Genomic DNA, 9,054 nt, shown 5'->3' with positions numbered 1-9,054 from the left:
GTTTTCTTCAGATTTTAACATTAACTAGAGTGCGTGATGTCACAGAGGGTAGTGAATCTTGAAATTTGCCTTCATATATTTTTTTAAAACTGCCATAATTCCCAAATCCTACATTCCTGAGACATAATTTATCATGACAAACGTAGGAAAACATCTCGTAGCTTGAAAAATGACAAATAATTAAGCAAAAAATAATTAAACAAAATGCCTCTTCAAGTGATAAAAACGTTCAAAATTCCTCCATTGAAGCCCATTGTAATTTCAGGCAGATATTTCCTCACGGTAGCAGCCGCACACCTTTAGTTAAACTGCCAAAAAGGCCCCATTATTAACCCGAAACTACACAAAAATTACACTTCAGATACTCAACTTCCTTGACATGGTTCACGTTTTGAAATTTCACAGATATCTGTTACGGTTCTTCCACAAAACGTTCACATGTAAGAGGTTTATCCAGGGCCGTTTCTTCCTATCGGCGGAGTATGCGGGGGCATAGGGCCCCCGCGGCCACTAGAGGGCCCCCAAGCTGAAAGTATTTTCTTTTCTTTTTATTATTCATCCGAAAAACAAAAAAAGTTTAATTCATACACACAAAGATGAACAAAATTAGTAGAAGCGGGAGGGCTGAAGCATAGCTTGTGGAAAGTAGCCCTCCCATGCACCATCCTAATACAGCGGCATTATTGCGTCAAAAACATATAGAAATGAAGGAGTACGAAGAAATAAAGAAAACAGGAGAAAAAAATTAAATAAAAGTTAGGGTAGGAAAACAATAAATGCATATATATAATACGAAAACTAGATATAGGGTCATTTTCTGCACATGTCAATAGCAGTTTCAACTATCTTTTTTTGGAAATGAAAATACTATATATAAATATATACATATGTACACATGTACTTGGCAAATGAATAATAATATATGCATATAATAATATATGCATAATTGCATATAAACATTGTGAACACTTATTTTCAAGTGACTTTTTTACATTCATATGTTCACGCTGTGGTTTGGAACTGCTTTTGAATGTTATTAGGCATTTTGTTATGGAAAATGTTGTGTATAATCAGTACTGTTTTAAGCTGTACTATGTCAACACATTTTAATATATTGAGTTTTTTTTAAATATGGGAGTTGTGTGTTCATATTTACCAACACCACAGACTATTCGTAATACTTTATGTTGGGATGTTATTATTTTTTGTAGATTTGTTGAGTACGTGTTTCCCCATATTTCGGAATAGTAGGGGAGTATTCTTTTCAAGAATGTTCTTAGTATGATACAAAATACCTATTGTTTTTGACAGTTTAGTCTGTACATAATTTATATGGTGCTTCCAATTGAGTTTCTCGTCAACAAGCAGTCCTAAAAATGTACATGCACAAACTTTTTCCATCTCGGTATAGAGAACCGCAGTGACGCGTCCTAAAACCCGGATGTAAACTTCTTCCGGTTCCTTCGTCAAAAACGCAATGCAATTTCTCCATAGGATTTTGGAAAATAGCTCGAAATAAGGTCTGTGGTTGACACACATTTAAGAGAAGGATCACGTTTTGTTCAGCCGGATAATCTCCACATGTCTCTCCTACTTTTATAATTTTTGAATCATAAATCTAGTCGCCAAAAGCGAAATGCTAACGTTATGCTATAAACGAACTACAAGCCAGTACAGCAGCGTCGCACGACTTCAACGTCACGCCAACTTAAGATCGTTTCAACTGACTTGCACTGAAACTGCACTTTGAACACTTTAAATATATTAACATTTTAAACTGTATACCCCGTTTATCTAGGCCCTTTTTGTTTTATGTATAGGCTACATGTCACACTGTGGGAACGATATTTCTGGATGTATAACACATGTAGAATTTGTTTACAATAAGCTGACTTTGACTTCCGCGTGCTTGCATATTTTAACAAAGCTTTTCATTTTAGCCACACTGAATTTAACTAGATGTCATGGCTGTGTCAATTACCAGTCTGATATCGTTTTACAAAGATGACAAGAAGAATGGAGATAGAGGAGAGAACCACTACAAGTCAGGACACGGGCAGCCTAGATGAAGGGTGCTTACCGGTGTTGTCAGGGCTAGCATGAGGACAAGGTTTATAGAGTGTCGGTGAGTAGTTATAGCAAGAGTACCGTTAACCTAGAGTTAATTTATTCACATTAATTCCCATCAACAAATCCATTTTATGTGTCACATGAAATCTTTATTAGGCAAGGCAAGTTATTTATATAGCACTTTTCAACACATGGCAATTCAAAGTGCTTTACAAAAAATGAAAGACATTAAGAAATGGCATTTAAAATCAGTCATTAAAAAGCAAAGCTAATAAAATAAACATTAAAAGAAAAAATACATGGATAAAAGTTACAGTGCAGTTTAAGATGTGAATAGTTCAATTAAAAGCAGCGGCAAAAAGAAAAGTCTTCTTGCTGGATTTAAAAGTAGTCAGCGTTGCAGCGGACCTGCAGGTTTCTGGGAGTTTGTTCCAGATGTTTGGAGCATAATAACTGAATGCTGCTTTACCATGTTTAGTTCTGACTCTGGGGACAGAAAGCTGACCAGTCCCTGAAGACCTGAGAGATCGGGATGGTTAATCATTTAGCAGGAGGTCAGAAATGTATTTTGGGCCTAAACCATTCAGTGCTTTATAAACCAGCAGCAGTATTTTGAAATCTATTCTTTGACACACAGGAAGCCAGTGTAAAGACTTCAGAACAGGAGTGATGTGATCCACTTTCTTAGTGTTAGTGAGGACTGCAGCTTCCTAATAGATGTTTTAGTGAGACCTGTGAAGACACCATTGCAGTAGTCCAGTCTACTGAAGATAACGGGACAAGTTTTTCCAAATCCTGCTGTGACATTAGTCTTTTAATCCTAGATATGTTCTTTAGGTGATAGTAGGCTGATTTAGTAACTGTTTTAATGTGACTGTTGAAACTCAGGTCAGAGTCCATGACTACACCTAGATTTCTGGCTTTATCTGTTGGTTTGAACATTGCAGACTGAGGCTCAGCGCTAACTTTTATACGTTCCACCTTGGCTCCAAAAACCATTACCTCAGTTTTATCTTTGTTTAATTGGAGAAAGTTCTGACACATCCAGTCATTGATTTGTTCAATGCACTTACTCAGTGTTTGAAATGGAGCATAGTCTCCTGGTGAAATGGTTAGGTAAATGTGTGTGTCATCTGCATAGCTATGCTAACTTATTTTGTTGTTCTTCATTATCTGAGCCAATGGTAGCATGTAGACGTTAAAGAGAAGAGGCCCCAAGATTACACATTTTACACACCAGAAAACACAGAAATATCCATGAAATAAACATACAGTAGGCTATAATTGGGAAGGCATTATAAATGTAAATATATTTTAAATAATAAAACAATCCCACCACCACAGGTATCTACAGGAGAAGAGGGAATTCTCTCCACAAAATGTGAATGCCCATGTGGAGAATGGAAATGCAGTCATGCGGCTGCATTAGCCATCTTTGCCATCCACACTTTCAGCTGCACTGACACTGTCAGTGGAAGAAGCCAAAGCCAAAGGCAGCTAAACGTACGCATTCAGTGGAGGAGCTATTTCCTCCAACCAATAACTCATTCAACCCGCTGACAAGAGAGCCCACCTCCGAAGATCGTGACTGGCTGAGGGACAGACTCGGGGGCAGGTTCTCAGGAATGTCTTGGCTTCTCTCCCCCGAGCCAGAAGAGGAACACTACAGCTTGGAAACACTTACTGTTCCTAAAATTCTCAAATCTGTTGGGCATCAGGGACCTGAGGCAATTGTGGCAAGCATGGCATTGTCTGAGGAGCAACAGAGGGCAATTCAGGTGGCTACACTGGTCAGCGAACCAACCCAAACTGGCATTTGTTCAGGAAAGGAAGGTTGACTGCCAGCAACGTTGGAGCTGTCCTGAGGTCAAAGCGTGTGACTGCTTCCCTTATTGCCAGGGTGCTAGGGCAACAACAGGCCCTTGGTGGTGTTTTGTCTGTACAGTGGGGGACTATGAATGAATGTGAGGGCGTCAGGGCATTCACCACTGCAACCCAGATGCAGGTCCATGAGTCAGGTTTGTGGCTCTCCCAATCAGGAGTGTTGGGGGCATCTCCAGATGGTCTGGAAGGGTCTCCCGCTGTGCTGGAGGTAAAGTGTCCCTACGGAGCCAGGGAAATGACAATTAGTGAAGCATTGCAAGTCAAGGGCTTCTGTGTCAGTAAGGAAGAGAAACATTCAGCCTGCGTGAGGAGCATCCTTACTGGCACCAAGTGCAAGGTCAGCTTCACCTCACTGCAAGAAAGAAGAAGAAATTGTGAATCGTTTTTAATTTACATTTACTCGCCTTTGCAATGTTGTGGTTGTTAGAGTGTTACCCCCTAAACGCACCAGGAGCGTCTGCGCCGCGTTACGTTGCGGCTGCGCCACGCTGCGACCTCCTCCTGCGACCTAACACACCAGGCGCGTTTCAAAACGTTGCGGAAGCGGAGCGTCGTGTGTGCAGCCTCGCAGTTCTTAATTAACTTTAAAACATTAATATGTAGTTGTTACCTTCCACTCCACAAACTGCAGCGACTAAAAACCAGGCCTTGTCCTTTCTGATGTTGTCCTTGTAAAAAGCATTGGTTACATCGTATACAATGGTGTGTTTCTCCACTTCCATTATGAACTCCTCGTCGTCCATTGTGCGTATCGTAGTGGAGGTGTTGTGATGAAGGAGGGGGGTCTGCTAAATTAGTATATACGCGGGATGGGCCTGGCCCGGATGCTCACCTTTCCACTTCCTGCGAGGGGGGGGCTGCCTGTCCGACCTTACGGCTGCGCCGCGACAAAAATAGGATTCATCCTAATTTTAGAGAAGCGCTGCGCCGAGCCGCTTCTGGGACGCGTCTGAGACGTAACGCGGCGCGTGTGGTGGAATAGCACCCATTGACTAGAGTGGCCGCGATCCTTACGACCGCCGCGGCGCAGCCGTAACGCGGCGCAGCCGTAACGCGGCGCAGCGCAGACGCTCCTGGTGCGTTTAGGGGGTTAGGCTTCCTGTCAGCTCGTCTGTTGGGAAGATATAAAATATTAGTTTCATGGAAGTCACATCGTCACAAATAAGAGCATTAAGACATACAGTACATAGGCTAAAACATAACATCTAAAGATATAACCTTGCACTTTGTCTCGTGAACATTTTCACTATTTTGACATTTTTATAGATCAAAATTGAACTGAAGAAATAAAGGTAGATTAATCCATATTGAAAATAGGTGTCAGCTGCTACACTAATTATAATAGTTATATTTCTTAATTAATTAAGATATTACTGTATTGATCCCAATTGGGGAAATGTTTGTGTTGCAGCAGCATAACAAGAAAAACAAAATATAAGTTATTATATATACAAAAGTATGTTAGGGATGGAATATTAAATTGAATATAAATGTAAAATGTACATGTGATGTTACGTCCAAGAGAAGCTATGGAGCAGAGAGTTCTCTGCCAGCCAGAGGTGATTTGTTATTAGTTCAATATGTCAAACTGATTTCCCTGACTACAATCTTTAGTTACATGGTGAAACGTTATGCTGCTTGTACTAATTAGACTTATCATATAAGCCACACAGGTTTTAATAGGATGTATTCATTATCTTTACTTATTTTGCGGTCTTTTCAGCAGTGCCATCTCTAAAACGGCGATACACTACCCATCATTTACATTTCACCGTGACATGGACAACAATGTAACGTCAGCTTACCTCATGGCACGAATCCAGACTCTCCTTTGGAAAACATTGGCCGGGAAACGATAGAACGAGCACGTTTCATGCGAAGACCTGTGGCTGCAACCCGGAGCAAAGCAACAAACCATTGCGTAGCTAACTAGTAGCGCTAGCTTTAGCTAACGTTAGCCAATGAAACGAACTGCCGAGTAAAATTGGAAAACACTGGCAATTAATTGTTCTATAATTTATAAAACTACGGTGTTAAAAATGACCATTTCAAAAATAGAGATTCTAATGGTAAGATATAGATATACAGATACTAAAGAGACTACAGATAGGCTACTAAAGATAGGCAGGTACTTGCTTTCAAGCAGAACACAGGGGAAAACAAACTTAGCGGGAGTGTTTACGTGTGTAGGCGTAATGACGTACAACGGACTCGACCATTTCTGTAGTCCTATTCAGCCACTCGGTAACAACCATCGTTTTTCAGACACGTAAACTCTTCACAAATCACCAGTGGGGTCACTGCTGATGTATCTACTGTCGTAGAACAAAACGTGATTTATCTCTTAAATTTGTGTCAACCACAGACCTTATTTCGAGCTATTTTCCAAAACCCTATGGAGAAAATACATTGCTTTTTTGACGAAGGAACCGGAAGTGCTAAAAATGCTAACTTACTTCCGGGTTTTAGGACGCGTCACTATTCTCTATTGCAAATCCGTATAATGCAGTCATTTATACTCTCAGACTTTGTATTGAATAACATGTCATTTGTTTTGGCCACATTAAGGGATGATGTATTAACTGCAAACCAGTTACATATTATTTTTAATTCTGCATTCACAATTTTAACAAGATCGCCAAGATTATGATGGGAGCAGAGAATTCAAAGTTCAGGTTCAACCTCAATATATTTGGGGAGAATTAAAATGAGCCATCTTTATTTGTAGTCAGCCAAGCCCCCTCCTGTGTTCGGTGAAGCATGATATGCTTACACATCCAATGTAGGATATAAACACGACTAAACTGCAATGATAGCAACGCTGTGGCTTGTGTTTTTGGGGTAATAAAGTCCAAATCATTGTTGGGCTGTCAGCCAATGAGTGACGTCTGAGGAAGATGAAAAATGTAAATTAAACATTGTTGAGAAAATGCTGCATCTCTTGCATTTATTGACATAGAGGAGCCTTATTGTTTACCTTTTTAATATCATTTTTTGTAATATTCAATTGCTTGGTTTTCGTGAAATTAGCCTGTTTTCCTGTGTAAGTGTAACAGATTGATGCATCTCCACAGATCATCTTAAAGGATTCGGAATCGGGGGGATTCCGAATCCTTTAAGATGATCTGTGGAGATGCATTGTAGTTAAAAAAACTGTAAAAACTACGGCCCCCAAACAGCATCTTGCATAGGGCCCCCAAAAAGCTAGAAACGGCCCTGGGTTTATCTCTCATTCAGAACAATGGAAACCTGTGATCTCTGCACACCTCGTTAGCTCAAAAATAAACACCTGTGTAATGGAACACGATGATGTCATCACTCCAACTGACATGTGGCAGACTTCAACAGTCCAGCCGTGAAGACATCTACGTGACAGTTTTGAAAATTCTTCAAATGCCGTTGCCATGGCAACACAATACTCGCCTTGAAACACGGTTTTCTCATAACTTCAGTGAAAATACTCCAAACAGCCCAGAACTTCACAGGTTTGATAACGATGCAGCCATCAACGCATCGAAGCGTAGTATGGGGTGTCATCAAATGTCGTTGCCATGGCGACAGATCACTCGCCATGAAACGGGATTTCGCTGTAAGTCCAATGGACACGGTCCAATCATCCCCCAATCTTCACTTGTATATCACTGGTCCATGCCTCAAGAGCTCTACGCCAAATCTGAGATCTCACCATATGCCGTTTCCATGGAAACACATCCCTCGCCATAAAACATGATGTCGCTATAACTCCTATGAAAATGTTCAAAAAGTGCTCAATTGTGCTAACAGTCCAGCCTTGAAGACATCTACGGGACAGTTTTGAGATTTCTTCAATTGCTGTTACCATGGCAACAAAATGCTCGCTTGGAAACACGGTTTTCTCATAACTTCAGTGAAAATACAGCCCAAGACTTCACAGGTTTGGTAACGATGCAGCCATCAACGCATCTAAGCGTAGTATGGGGTGTCATCAAATGCCGTTGCCATGGCGACAGATCATTCGCCATCAACTTAGTTCAGAAGTTTGCGGTTTCAAATATTCTGCTGCTTTTCCAAGCCTTTTTACTTTCTTTTCTTCTTTCATCACACATTCAAGCCCCCTGTGTTCATGTATCATTTCAATCTAAATTCTTCACTTTCTTCTTACACATTTAATTTCAATCTAAATGATTCACTTTCTTCTTACACATTTCATTTTAATCTAAATGATTCACTTTATTCACACATTATATTTCAGCATAGCAGTTTAGCGTCAGCTTTTCAGCATAAAGCATTCCCACTAGCAATTTCTTCAGGAATTGCATTCTCTAGTTTTTCTTTGCTGCACAACACCACAAGCTATTACGTCATAAACTTTAAATAACCAATGTTTTTTTCTTCCTCAGATAACAAGATGTAGTGCAAGGGCTTTTATGAAAGAGTGTTTTTTTTCTCGATGTCAAAAATGAATTTGATCTCCTGTTTTTCAATTAGCCAACATTACATAGTTTCGATATTTTAACAAACTATATGACTGAATATGGAAGTGAGTGAAAAGAATGAGAGTGAAGTAACGGGATACGCACATGTGTACACACGTTTTCCAAATGATAAAAACACACGCACACATGAGCCTCGGGCGATGAGAGGCGGCTAGTTGGACACTTCAGGGCCTGAACTTTCTGTTGTGCGTCTCTCAGAGCTGTCAGTGCGGTTAATTTGGTGATGTTTGTGATTAGTGACCGGTGTGAGGTTACAGCATTACTCAGATCAGCCTGGACCTAGCCCTGTTAAATGTCTGGACTCAAATACAATGAAATAAATGTGTGGTCAATCTCCCTTCTCCCAAACCAATGTTCCCACACACATTGTCCTGTTTGAATGCATTATGTTTCGGTTAATACATACTTACATTACATTACATGTCACTTGTTAAGACGCTTTTATCCAAAGCGACTTACAGTCACTTCAGTACTGTGGACAATCCCCATAGGTGAAGTGTCTTGCCCAGGGACACAACGACATGCTGACTGCAGTGGGACTCGAACTTGCTATCCCCTGATTCAAAGTTCAGCGCACTAAGTCCAGCGCACTATTCCCACTGAGCCACAGCCTCCTACAATATTT

Source organism: Pseudochaenichthys georgianus, chromosome 2, assembly GCF_902827115.2.
Source record: "Pseudochaenichthys georgianus chromosome 2, fPseGeo1.2, whole genome shotgun sequence".
Classification (NCBI taxonomy): Eukaryota; Metazoa; Chordata; class Actinopteri; order Perciformes; family Channichthyidae; genus Pseudochaenichthys; species Pseudochaenichthys georgianus.
Note: the sequence above shows the minus strand (reverse complement) of the source record.